The sequence below is a fragment of the Equus przewalskii genome, chromosome 2, assembly GCF_037783145.1.
Source record: "Equus przewalskii isolate Varuska chromosome 2, EquPr2, whole genome shotgun sequence".
In the NCBI taxonomy this organism is placed as follows: Eukaryota; Metazoa; Chordata; class Mammalia; order Perissodactyla; family Equidae; genus Equus; species Equus przewalskii.
In genome coordinates this window covers 109,927,666-109,941,945 of record NC_091832.1, presented here as the reverse complement: position 1 = coordinate 109,941,945, position 14,280 = coordinate 109,927,666, and positions in this window count along the sequence as shown.

Sequence of the window (14,280 nt, the reverse complement as noted above, 5' to 3'; positions counted from 1 at the left end):
TAAGAATGAGACATGGCAGGAATGTTGGAATTATCAAACCAGGAATTTAAAATAACTATAATTAATGTGTTCTATGATAAAGGGCTCTAATGGATAAAGTAGACAGAATGCAAGAACAGAAGGGCAATATAAGCAGAGACATGAAAATCCTAAGAACCAAAAGAAATGCTAGAAATAAACAACATAACAGCAATGACATATAACTTTGATGGTTTTGATAGTACACTAAACATAGCTGAAGAAAGAATCTCTGAGCTTGAAGATATGTCAACAGAAACCTCCAATACTGAAAAAGAGAACAAAGATTAAAAAAAAAAAGAATTTCCAAAGACTATGGGACAACTATAAAAGCTAAGGCATACGCATAATGGGAATACCAGAAGGAGAAGAGAGAAAGAAAAATAAGAAATATTTGAAACAATAGCCACCAAGGAGTTTCCCAAGTTAATGTCAGTCACCAAATCACAGGTCCAGGAAGATCAGAGAAAATTAAGCAGTATAAATGCCAAAAAAATTACACCAAGGCATATCATTTTCTAACTACAAAGAAAAATCACAGATAAAGAAAAACAAATCCTGGAAAAAAGCCAGAGGAAAAAAAACACTTTTTTTCCCTTTACCTATAAAAGAACAAAGATAAGAATTATATCTCATTTCTCTTTGGAATCCGTACAAGCAAGAAGAGAATGGAGTGAAATATTTAAAGTGATCAGAGCAAAAGACCACCAACCTAGAATTCTGTACCCTGTGAATTATCCTTCAAAAGTGAAGGGGAGAATAAAGACTTTCTCAGAAAAACAAAAATTGAGGAAATTTGTTGCCAGTAGATCTGCTATGCAAGAAATGTTAAAATTAGGTCTTTAAAGAGTAGGAAAATAATATAGGTCAGAAACTTAGATCTACATAAAAAAAATATGGAGCATTGAAGCAGAAATAAGCGAAGGTAACATAAGCTTATTTGTCTTATTCTTAATTGATCTGGTAGATAACAATTTGTCCAAAACAATAGCAACAATGTATGTGATAAGGTATGCTTACATATATCATATATATGCCTATATATGTTTATATAAGTTAAATGAATGACAGCCATGATCTAAGGGACAGGAAGGAGGAATTAGAATTATTTTGGTATTATAAGGTACCCATGGAGTAGTATCCTGTAATTTGAAGGTGGACTTGGATTAGTTGTAAATGTGTATTGCAAATGCCAGGGCAACCACTAAAACAAACAAACAAAAAGTCTGCCTGAATGCTAAGGAGAGAAAATGGAAACAGAAAATGTTCAATTAAAACTACAAAAGTGAGAAAAAGATTGGAAGACAAAAATAGGAACAAAGAACAATGGCAACAAGTGAAACATAGTGATATATGCTAGATGTTAATCCATTTATGCCAACAATCACTCTGAACACCAGTGGTCTAAATGCACCAACTAATAGACAAAGATTGTCAGCATGGATCAAAAAATACAAGCATACTCTATCTTGCCTAAAGAAACCCACTTTAAATATAAAGACACATAAAGATTAAAAGTAAATGAATGGAGAAAAGATACCATGCTAACACTAAACAAAAGAAAGGAGGACTAGCTATATAAATTTCAGACAGAGCAGACTTCAAAGCAAGGAAAGTGTTCAGGGATAATGAAGGGTACTACAAAATGACAAAGGGGTCAATTCTCCAAAACGACACAACAATCCTTAACGTGTATGTGCCTAACAACAAAGCATTAAATTACCTGAGGCAAAAACTGATAGATGAGTCCCACTATCATAGTTGGAGACTTGAACACCGCTCTCTCAGAAATAGATCCAGCAGGCAGAAAGTCAGTGTGGGCACAGTTGAACTCAACAAAACCATCAATCCACTGGATATAATTGACATCTCTAGACCACTTCATCCAACAACAGTAGAATATACATTCTTCTCAAGCTCACATGCAACATTCACCAGATAGACCACATTCTGGGCCATAAAACACATAAAATATTAAGAAATTTAGAACAGAAATCATACAACATAAGTTCTCACACCAACATGGAATTAAACTAGAAGTCAATAACAAGGAAAACTGGAATCCCACAATGAAAGGAGAGTAAGCAACACAATTCTAAATAACACGTGAATCAAAGAAGAAATTTCAAGAGAAATTAAATGTTTTGAATGAAATGAAAATGAAAACAAAACTTATCAAAATGTATGGGGATGCAGTAAAATCAGTACTTAGAGAGAAATTTATAGCATTGAATACATATATTAAAAGAAAATTTATAATCAATAATCTAAATTTTCACCTGAGGAAACTAGAAGAGAGAAAATTAAATCCAATATAAACAGAAGAAAAGAAATAAGAATTAGAAAAGAAATCAATGAAATTGGAAACAAGAAAGCATAGAGAAATATAAGGCCAAACCCATGTTTTTGAAAAGATCAATAAAATCTGTAAGTCTCTCACCAGGATAACTACAAAAAAAAAAGAGGATCCAAATTACTAATATGAGAAATGAAACAGAGGACATTGCTATAGATCCCACGGGAAATAGAAGAATAAAGGAATGCTATAAACAATCTATGCCTACAAATTTGATAACCTAGATGAAGTGGGCCAATTTCTTTAAAGACATAAGCTTCTAAAACTCACACAGGAAGAAATAGACAATTTGATTATGACTTTATCTATTAAAGAAATAGAATCATTAATTAATAATCTTCCAAAATAGAAAATACTTAGCCCAGTTGAGTTCAACAGGGAATTCTAGCAAACATTTGTTGAAGAAATTTTACAAATTCTGTAGAATCTCTTTCAGAGGATGGAACCAGAGGGAATACTTCCTAACTCATTCTGTAAGGCCAGCATTACTCCAATACCAAAACCAGAAAAAGACAGTACAAGAAAAAGAAACTACAGGCCAATATCCCTCATGAACATAGATGCAAAAGTCCTCAACAAAACACTATCAAGAATCCAGCAACGCACGAAAAGAATTATACACCATGATCATGTGAGATTTATCCCAGGTATGCCAGGCTGGTTCAACATTTGAAAATTAATGTAATCCATCCCATCAACAGGATGAAAAAGTAAATCAAATGATTATATCAACAGACGCAAAAAAAAAACATATGACAAAATCCAACACCCACACATGACAAAAACTCTCAGTAAACTAGGAATAGAAGAGAATTTCTTCAACTTGACGCAAAATATCTACAAAAGACTTACAGCTAACATCTTACTTGATCATGAGAAACTCAAAGTTTTCCTAGCAAGCTCAAATACAAGGCAAGGATGTCCTCCCTCAATATCCCTTTTCAGTATTGTATTGGAATTACTAGTTAATACAGTAAGATACAAAAATGGGGGGAAGGGCATAGACTGGGAAGGAAGACGTCAAACCACCTTTGGTCTTTGTTCAAAGACGGCTTTATTGTCTATGTAGAAAATCTGCATGAATCAACAAATAAACTCCTGAAAGTAACAAGAAATTATAGCAAGGTTTCAGAATACAAGGTTAACTTATAAGAGTCAATCACTTGCCTATACACTAGCAATTAAGAACACAATATCATTTACATTAGCACCCCCCAAAATGAAGTACTTAGGTATAAATATAACAAAATATGTACAAGATCTACAAGAGGAAAATTACAAAATTTAGATGAATGAAATTGAAGAACAAATAAATGGAAAGATATTCCATGTTCATGGAGAGGAAGCCTCAATATTGTCAAGAGGTCTGTTCTTCCCAAATTAATCCATAGATTCAATGCAATCTCAAGCAAAATCCCGGCAAGTTATCTTTTGGATATTGCCAAACTGATTCTAAAGTTTATAAGAAGAGGCAAAATACCCAGAATAGCCAAGACAATAACGAAGGAGAAGAGTAAAGTTGGAGGTGACACTATCTGAACTTAAGACTTACTATAAAGCTACAGTAATCAAGACAGTATGGTATTGGTGAAAGAATAGACAAATAGCACGATGGAACATAATAGTAAGCTTAGAAATAGACTCCCCAAAAATATAGTCAACTGATTTTTGATGAAGGAGCAAAGGCAATACAATGGAACAAAAAGAGTCTTTTCAACAAATGTAGCTGGAACAACTAGACATCCACATGCCAAAAAATAAAGCTGGGCACAGACTTCACACTTCTCACAAAAATTAACTCAATATGGATCATAGGCCTAAAAATAAATTGCAAGACTATAAAACTCCTGGAATAAAACATAGGAGAAAACCTAGGTATGGCAGTGACATTTTAGATACAACATCAAAACCATGATTCATAAAAGAAATAAGCTAGACATCATTAAAATTAAAAACTTCTATGCTATGAAAGCCAATAATAGCAAGAGAATTAGAAGACATGCCACGGGTTAGGATAAAATATTTGCAAAAGACAGCTCTAATAAAGGACTGTTAATCAAAATATACAAAGAAATGTTAGAACTTAATAAGAAAACAACCTAAGTGAAAGACTTTAAGAGACACCTCACCAAAGAGGATATACTGATGGCATACTAAATGATGCTCCACATCCTATGTCATCAGGGAATCACAAATTAAGACAACAGTGACCTATCACTAACACCTATTAGAATGTCCAAAATCTGCAAAACTGACAACACTAAATGCTGTCAAGGATGTGGAGCAATGGGAATGTCCATTCATTGTTGGGGGGAAGACAAAATGACGCAGCCACTTTGCAAGACAGTTTGTCAGTTTCTTACAAAACTAAACATACTCTTAACCAAATGATCTAGAAAACATGCTCCTTTGTATTTCTCAAAGGAGTTGAAAACTTATGTCCATACGAAAACCTGCCCAAGGATGTTTATAGCAGTTTTGTTCATAACTGCCAAAAATTGAAAGCAACCAAGAGGTCCTTCAGTAAGTGAGAAGATAAATAAATTGTGGTACATCCAGACCATGGAATATTATTCAGCACTAAAAGGAAATGAGCTATCAAAGCCTAAAAAGATATTGGAGGCACCTTAAATGCATACTAGTAAGTGAAGGAAGCCTACATGTCCGAAAGTCCACCATCTGAAAATTTTATGTATCATATGATTCCAACTATTTGACATTTTGGAAAAAGCAAAAGTAGGGAGTAAATAAAAAGATCAGTGATTTCCAGGGTTTGTGAGGATGAATAAGTGGATCACAGAGGATTTTTAAGGCAGTGAAACAATTCTGTATGATACTATAGTGGTGGTCACAGGTCACATTATACATATTTCCAAACACATGGAATATGAAACACCAAGAGTGAACCCCAAGGTAAACCATAGACCTCGGGTGGTTATGATGTGTCAGTGCAGGTTCACTAGTTCTAACAAATGTGCCACTGTGGTGGGGATTGTCAATAAGGGGGGAGGCTATGTACGTTTGGGCCAGGGTACATATGGGAAATCTCTGTATCTTCCCCTCAATTTTGCTATGACCCTAAAACTAGTCTCAAAAAATAGTCTTATAAAAATACACTGAATTAGAAAATATTCTTTTTGCTTTCTTTATCCTCTCTCCACAAAAGTATGTATATCACCACCAGATTCTTGACATGGAAAGGAGGGATATCTTCCACCTGTACTGATTTGTTGCTTACATTGGCATTCAGAGGCAGAGGCTTTCATGGTCTCATGGTTTTCTGTCCCCAAGAGGATGGTCTGTGCTAATTAAGTAGATTTAAAATGGAAAAACATGATGCCACTTTACCTCTGGCTTCATTCAGCCTCTATGTGTTTATTCTCCGATGCTTGTTACAATTTATTAACCATGAATTATATCTCTGAGTAAATTAAACCTTCTTTCCTCCCTGCCATACCTGCAAGTCACCCAATTTGCCAGGTATAAAAGTTGCATAAATTTGCAAACCAGCCAATTGGCTTTCCGAGCACGCAACTAAATTATGGAGCAGTTTGCTGCAGGGCTAAACCCAAGAAGAATTTAACAGCTTCTGGGAATCCAGTGCTGAGGCTCATTTTAAAGCCAGGAGCAAAATATCTAAATCATGCTCAGTACCGTGTACCTGTCTTCTGAATGCTGTTTACAGTTATGTATATTTATTAGTTTTCCTTGATTTAGAACAACATACTTTCTTTTCTCTCTTCTTCTCTTTGCACATCTCTCTCTCTCCTTTCTTCCTCACACACACAAATTTCTATCACAAAGTCAACATGGTACAGCATCAAAAAGTGCCAATTATGAGAATTATTAATTGTCTAACCTATATCTTTACATCCTTGCTTTAGACAGTACCCTAAACTGGATCTTTTGCTTTGTGACTATTTACAGTTTCCCTGTTGTTATTGAAATTTATTTTCTAAGGAATCTCTAAGAGTTCAATTTTGTTTTCAATACATGTGTTTTTAAAAGGTCAATACATTGGTAGGTACACACAATACCCTAAATTTCCGATTTTTTTTAAAGAATTGAAGACTTAGTTATTTAGAACTTGCAAAATATATTTTCCTTTGTGCCTCCGTTTTCCCATTTGTAAAATATGAGGTTGTGAGCTGACTAAATGAGATAATATATGTGGAATGCTTAGCACAGAACTGGGCACACAGTAAAGTTTAGACCACACTCCAAGTTTACAGAACCTATAACTGAAGAGCCATGAGTCAAACCCAAGTCTGACTCAAATCTGACTCCAGATAAAGATGATGGCAATGATGACGATGATAATGATGATGACGGTGATTCAGCAACTCAAAGCTATTATTGTCCAACCATCTCTGTATCTTTGGAGACTGACTAAGCACTCAGGATTAAAAAGATCCTTTTTGCTCCACAGCCTCCATTGCTGTGGGAGATAGTGGTTTTACAATGCGAGTCCAGGTATTTCTTGTACTTGGAAAAAGAACATCAGAGACTTGGCTTGTGTTTGCTGCCAATGATGTCCACTATGGCTGAGGTCTGAGCAAAGCCACATTCTTACTGCCAAATGCACAGGCTCCCTAGACACTTTTTATTCCTTCACTGCAGATATGTTTCATAACTTGTGGAAAATTTCAAATCTCTCCCCAAAATATTTATGACTATTTCTTTGAGAAATCCAAGTGTGTTCGGTTCCACATTGTGTGGTGATTTATCAGCAACCATTAAATTACACAAAAACTGCATAATTAAGGTATAAGAAGGCTGAAGCTAAGTCACACACTCAGTTAAATCATGGTGGCTATTTTATTTTAAAATTGGAGATGTGAATTCTTAAAATAGTCCCAGAAGAACTCATCCAAACAAGAAGTTGGAAAACGTCTCCTGTTACTACACAGGCCCTATGTTACTACACATATTTTGTTTTTTCATTTTTCACCAGTTCTGCATTGAAAATTTGTAACAGCTTCTTCATGTTGACATAAAAATCAGTGGAAAAGACCGATTTTGAAATAAAATATATTTTAGAGTTACAGCTTAATTGTTTTCCTTGAAATTTTCATCAGTGGGAGTGAATTATAGCAGTTTTCTGTCAATAATGGCAGTCTCTGAAAGTCACTGCATCACGGCCCTGAGGTCCTGAACACATCTATGTACACTCCAGTGGACTTTTTGACTGAGAGCATAGAAGAATTATAAGAACTGCTAACATTATGAAGGATTCTTTCTCCCTTAGGCTTGCAACTAATAGAGACACAAGATTCTCCCCTGTTAAGTTAGTGAGGGCTGTGTCACAAAGGAGGAAAGAACATTTTTTCATTTTGGTTGTTTGCATGGATCCTAGGATAGAGATTATTGGCTAAGACGTGGAGCATTTTTGACAGCTATGGAGATAGTGGCTATCTATATAGTTTATTCATGAAAGTAAAAAGCTGTAGGATAATGGCAGAATTTATGATTAATACATTTTTATTAAAAATTCATTTTTTACACTATTTATAAAAAGTTCTCTTCGTGAATATAATATAAAACGAGAAATTGGGTACTCATTCCCCAGAGCACTTTCTCTGAACACATATTTTATTATTTTCTCTTCAGTTTCATAGCTAGCACATCACAATAGTTTCATTAGTATCCTTTCTGCTTAAAGGATCTACAAATGACTTTACCAGGTGTCTCCCGACTAAGGTCTTAAACTGTGAGACCATCAGTTACTCTGGGTCTTATTAGTTTTTCCCAAGATATTTTCCAACTGTACACTAAATGAGTTGGAGATCTGACAATGGGGCTACTTTCCATTCTATTTCTTGCTTTCATATTGAAGCTCCTATTTATAGCTAAGAACATTCAAAAAAGTGAGGGAACATTGAAGTCACACTTCCTCTAGGATTTATTGCTATGTACTGTATAAAGTGTTAACCTGTTCCTGAAAACTCCAATGGATTCACCCTCTTTTTTTTCTCCTTTCAGGACTGGAAAAATCTATTTTTGCAGGAAAGGCTTTGGAAATAGTCTCCAAAAACTCTTGTCAACCATTTATAGCTTTTCTAATCCTCTGGTTTCTTACAAAATTTGATCTTAGGCCACCCTCGGGGTCTTCCTGCATTGATTTATCCTGCCATAATTTGTCTCTGAGTTTCCTATTAACATAGGAAACAATTGATGTAGACCTGGGAGCTCTAGATTGTCTATTTTTGTAAGAATTAGTCTAAATTCCTCCGAAATTTTTTGTCTTATCTTGCCTAGGCTTTAGAAATTCTTAGACAATGGCTTTTAGCTCATAACATGAGCTAAAATTAGAGTTAAAATTAACTGTAAAAAAACGTGCCCTTTCCTAAAAAGGTCTAACAAAAAGAAGCAATTGAACTTTGGGCTTTCTGGCTGACAAGGAGGGAAATGAGGCTGATCAGAAAGAGGGCAGAGGGTAATGGAGGAGCAGAGGGTAGGGAAATAGTAGGATAACAGCTATTAGGCTCAAGATGTGACTTGGAGGAATCTAAAATAGTACACTTTGAGATGTTCAACATCTTCATGGGGCTTGGCAAGCAATCTTTTAAGGAAGCAACTTTGGAATCGAAATCTTTTAAGCGCCTAACAAAATATATGGTTTTTTTTATATTGCTCCTTTTTAGTTCTGAGTTGTTTTCCAAATGAACATTTTTCACATCAAAATTTCCCCCAAAATAGTCACAGTAATTCCAAAGTTTTCTTGTTGAGATTTTGCCATGTTGAGTAACATATAAAATAAAGTTATACTGAGAATATATGTAAGAGTTAGGGGTCTGGCCAAAGAAGGCAAAGGTAAGTTTTGACTGAGATCAAACCATAAGTCCGGATAAAGTTGTTCAAATGCATTGCATGTGTACCTCATATCTCGGCCCCCTACCTAATGCCCAGCCATATCTGATTGCATATGTTAAAAATGCACAATTCCTTCTTCGCAGGAGTTTTGTAGAGGAGATCTGACTCTCATGCGCAAAACAAGAACAGGGGAAGTTCTCATTGGGTTTTGAAAAATGTCGCAGGGTAAAATCAGTCCAAGTTGCCAGTGTCATGGGAAGTTCAGAATTCACCAGCTCTCAGGCTGGCAGAAGAGATGAATTCATAAGATCTATTCTCATCATCTTTATGAATTTTGTTAAGAACTCACAACAAAATGTGATGAGGACAGACAGCATGGTAAACAACTTTACTTCAATGTCATAGCTGGACAGTGAGCACAGGACTAAAGCAGCACCAGAGAAATTGCCCGGTTCCCCTGTCCAGAGGCACAGGCTCCACGAAAGACTGAGACTTACTCACAGGAACAGAGAATGTTCCCCCTGCCCCACACCAAGCCAGCAGATTACTGAAGGCCTTTTTACAGAAGTTCCTTTTCCCTGGTTCATCATGTCTGGCTATCAAAAAAACATTGCAAGGTATTTCAAAAGACGACACTGAACACTCAGAGCAAGTATCATGGCAGGGATGTTGGAATTACCACCCCAGGAATTTAAAACAATGATGATTAATATGCTTTATGATGAAAGAGCTCTAATGGATAAAGTAGACAGCATGGAAGAACAGAAGGCAATGTAAGCAAGAGAGACGGAAATCCTAAGAAAGAACCAAAAAAAAAATGTATATATATATATATTAGAGACTTCTCTCATAAGCCAGCATGAGTAATGGCTTAGATATAGATGGTTTTAGTATCTCAGAGATTATGCAACTCCAGGTGAAAAATAGTGAAGGATTGTGTTTGATTAGATCAAATTTCAATGTTCCAGTCAACTGGCGTAATTTGTATGCACAACTTTATCTGTGAAAAGCTGATTCTAATACTTCAGATTAAAAAAGTAGAGGCAATGGGTTTATAAAAATTAAAAGGTGAGTTTAAGGAAGAAGAAAGAATAGGGAATCTAATTCTCTCACTTCAACACAATTTCATGGAAGTAAAAAGTAGAGAAATATGAGTGTTATTTAAAAAAATTTTGTCATTTAATTACAAGATTAAGAATTATAATATATATCTAAATAATTTTTTATAATTTACAGGAACCAGATTTTAAAATAAAGTTTTATTTTCCCACCAGACTAAACAAATTTTACATTTTTCTGTGTTTTAGAAGTGTTTATCATAAGCAAAAAATTTAAAAAGATATGTTAATTTTTCTGTTTTTGCCACCGTGGGAGACTGAAATGACCTTACTGGCCAAAGAAATTTAATTATTTATCCATCTGAATAAGTTAATCAGAGCACAGAACTTTGAGTTACATTTAGTAATGTCCAAAGATGCTCAGATATAGAAATGCTGAAATAATGGTAATTGAAACCAAACACGTATAAGTGACCAAAAGAAATAGAGGAGAACCAAATCAGCTGAGCAGAGGTCCACTCAACACCAAGAAGGCCTCGCTAGTCCAGATGGATTTAGTCTTACTCAGCAATGCACCGTCAGGAGAGAATGTTTTACCCTCATTTTTATCTTGGTTTTTTCCACCTTGTAAAATGGTGTGATGAAATGAGGGCCCAGTATGGCAGGAACCAGGAGACAGGCCTCGGTGATTTTATCTTTTCTAATTGTATGGTCAACAATGTATGCATCTTTACATGAATTTGGGAGGAAACTAATGTCTGGTTCTGCATGAATCCATGCTATCAAAGCATTTTAAATGCATAAAGAATATTTATAATTAGCATAGACGTGGTAGAAGTCAGCTTTTGAAACTAGTAGAAGCTGCTGGTTTAATTCTGAAGTTACCTTAAAAAATGTAAAACTTGAACTTTAAAAAAGACGTAAGAAGTGCAATATATATAATGAGAAATTATTCTTCTGTTGCTAGGATTATTTTTTTCTTTTAATTTAACACAATGGCATTTTCATTTAAACTTAATATGTAAAAATGATGCTTTCGTTATTATTTCCATAAAGAACAATTCGTTAACAGAAGAAGCTGTTACATGAATTAGGGATAATTATTGTTCTTTTATTCCATAAACATTTCCTGGCTGACCTTGGGTTCTCTCATGCTTTCAACTATGCCTTTTATTAAAATAACCAAATAACCTTGAATTTTATATTCCCTCTTTGTAGCTCATAAGCCAAAATGGACTAACCAACTAAACACCTAAACAGGCAACTTAAATTCAAGAGGTATAAAAGTGAAAAAGTTTTAACGTCTAATGAACTTGAACTTCCTCATTATGGTCCAGCCACTTCCGCTATTCTTTCTTTCTTTGGAGAATCAAAAAACATCATCAAGGGGATGGCACTGCAGTTGCTGAATAAAGTTCCGTGCACTCTGCTTCAGCAGCTGGGGTTTGCAGGTTCAGATCCCCAGTGTGGAATTACTCCACTCATCAGCCATGCTGTGGAGGCATCCCATGGACAAAGTAGGGGAAGACTGGCACAGATATTAGCTCAAGGCTAATCTTCCTCAAGCAGAAAAAAAGAAAAAAGAGGAGGATTGGCAGCGGAAGTTAGCTCAGGGTGAATCTCCCTTGCATACACACAAAAAAACACAAAACCCCATCAACGCCTTATAACCTACACCAGAAATCTAGAAGTCATGCTGGATTCAACTCTCCTCAACATTGTTGCGGCCAGCCAGAACTCTTCATAAAAACAGGAGGAAACTCCACCCAAAAGTTGGTTAGAATGTGGAGACAGATGATGCCACGCACACACCAAGAAGGTAGAAAAGGTTTATCACTTACATAACTGAGGCCTCTGGGATGAGCAGAGCAGTCTCCACCTGATTGAAAACGGCTTGAGGGAGCAAGGAAAGCAGGCTGGCTCAGGGCTTTTATTGAGTTAGGGGGCAGGCCTGGGGGAGGGTTCCCACGGGAGGGAGGAGATTGGGTGGATTGAATCTCCTGCAGGTGCTAGAGGGGGCACTTGCTTCCTCCTCAGCTTGCCCAGGTGTGGGGCACCGGAAGAGGCAGGCGAGAGGCCTGGAAGCTGTTGGCAGTCAAACACCAAAACTGAGTTTAACTCTTTATTACAAATGCCTTCCACACAATCACCAACACGTTCTTCCAATGTTACCAGACCAATTTTGCTTAAAGTTTTTCTTCCCTCCCCACTCTTACTACCCCGCTTTTAGTTTCAGAAGTGTCATCATTGTCTGAATCTCTGTGATAGATTTCTGACTCATCCTCTTACTGTAGTCTCGCATTCACATTCTATCACATTCTATCCTTCACACATACAGTTTCCAGAACACAGCACGAGTTACACTTTTCTCCCATAGCATTACCTCCTCCAAAAGCCTTTTGTGCTTAAATAAAACTGAAGGATATCTTTACTATTACACATGCAATTTATCAATCTATCTATTTTCCATCTATCTATCCATCAATCCATCTCCCTCAATAAGCACTTTAAATGGGAGCCACGCCTTACTAATTATACCATGTTAATTGCCTCTGTGCCAGGCACGTGGAATGGCAATCACAACTGCGGAAAACTTGAACATGTGGGGCTCAAGACTATGAAGGAGGACCCCAGCCATCACTGGAGGCTCCCTGTCCATGGAATTAGTTTTCTGAGATGCAATCAACTTGTGACATAGAATCAGATAAATAAATAGAATTTTTTCAATTAATACAATTAAGAACTAGATCAAATCTCAAACAATTCAAAACATCTTTTCAGCCTTTATGTAATTTACAAACAGATTTCTACTTAACGAGGAGCAGGTGACACAGCAGGTTACACTTGTTCAGTTCCCCCGGACGTGTTTGGTCGGCTTCTTACATCGCATACTCTCAGGAAATGGCCTCACCTCAAGAACACAAAGGCGCTGTCTGCTTTGAATAAAATTGTATTTGCATAAAAACTCATTAATGGCCCAACTACCATATTCTAAAATTGCAGTAAATATTAGCATATGAAAAAAAATTTGAAAAGTTTTCAACCTAATATTTTGAAATGGAAATATGAGACAAAAATTACGTATATCCTATTTTTTCCAGCATGCAATGCATTCGAACCTTTAATTTGGCTGCATATAAAACACTGGCTTTCAAAAATAACTAAATGAAAACTTAAAGTTTGTTATTAATTATTTTCTATTATGTTAAAGAGGAGAGACTAAAATATCATCCAGAATATGGAGTGGGTTTTTTCTAGTCTTCGCACACTCACCTGGTAACATGTAGTGTATTCTTAGCTTATTTAACAACAGATTTAATACCGCTAATATCTGGGAGATATTTAACATCTAGAGAAAAAAATGCATCTTTAGGAAGATGCAATTTTACTCTGTGATTTGATCCTAGATATTCTTCCAAACTGACAAAGCTGTACAGAATAAAGATTAGGAATCAACCATCTCTGCTTTCCTTTGCAAGTAATCAGTGTGGAATGTAAAAGAGATAAGATCATTCAGTGATTTGATTGAAAATTAAAATAATTGTGGATTACTTTTATTTATACTTTATTAATAAATAAACCACGTTGTTATGCAACACAATGCATTCTAAAAGTTAAACATTTTCAAATAATTGTTTTTTTTTATTTACATGCAGCAGTTTTACACAATGAGAAATATAATGTAATTTAAACACAGCACAATGGTCTTCATATGTCTACACGTAGAGTGTTTCATAAATTTGGAAAGTCAGTTTAAATCTTCGTGTTTATACCTACAAATACAAATGTGTTTTGTGTGCATATCTCTCCCTACTTAAGCTAATTTTCAGAGTTCTAAAATAATATAACAGAAAATAGGCTACTTGGTTTCCAAAAACTCTGAATTTTCCATATGTATAAATTTTAATTCATAAAACACTCTTTAAGTAATCATTACTAAGATATGTTCATCTTGATGTCATGTTTAAGCTGACTAGACTAGTAACATGTTTGAACTGTAGATAGTTCTTCAAAGGCAGATTTTCTAAATGGCGT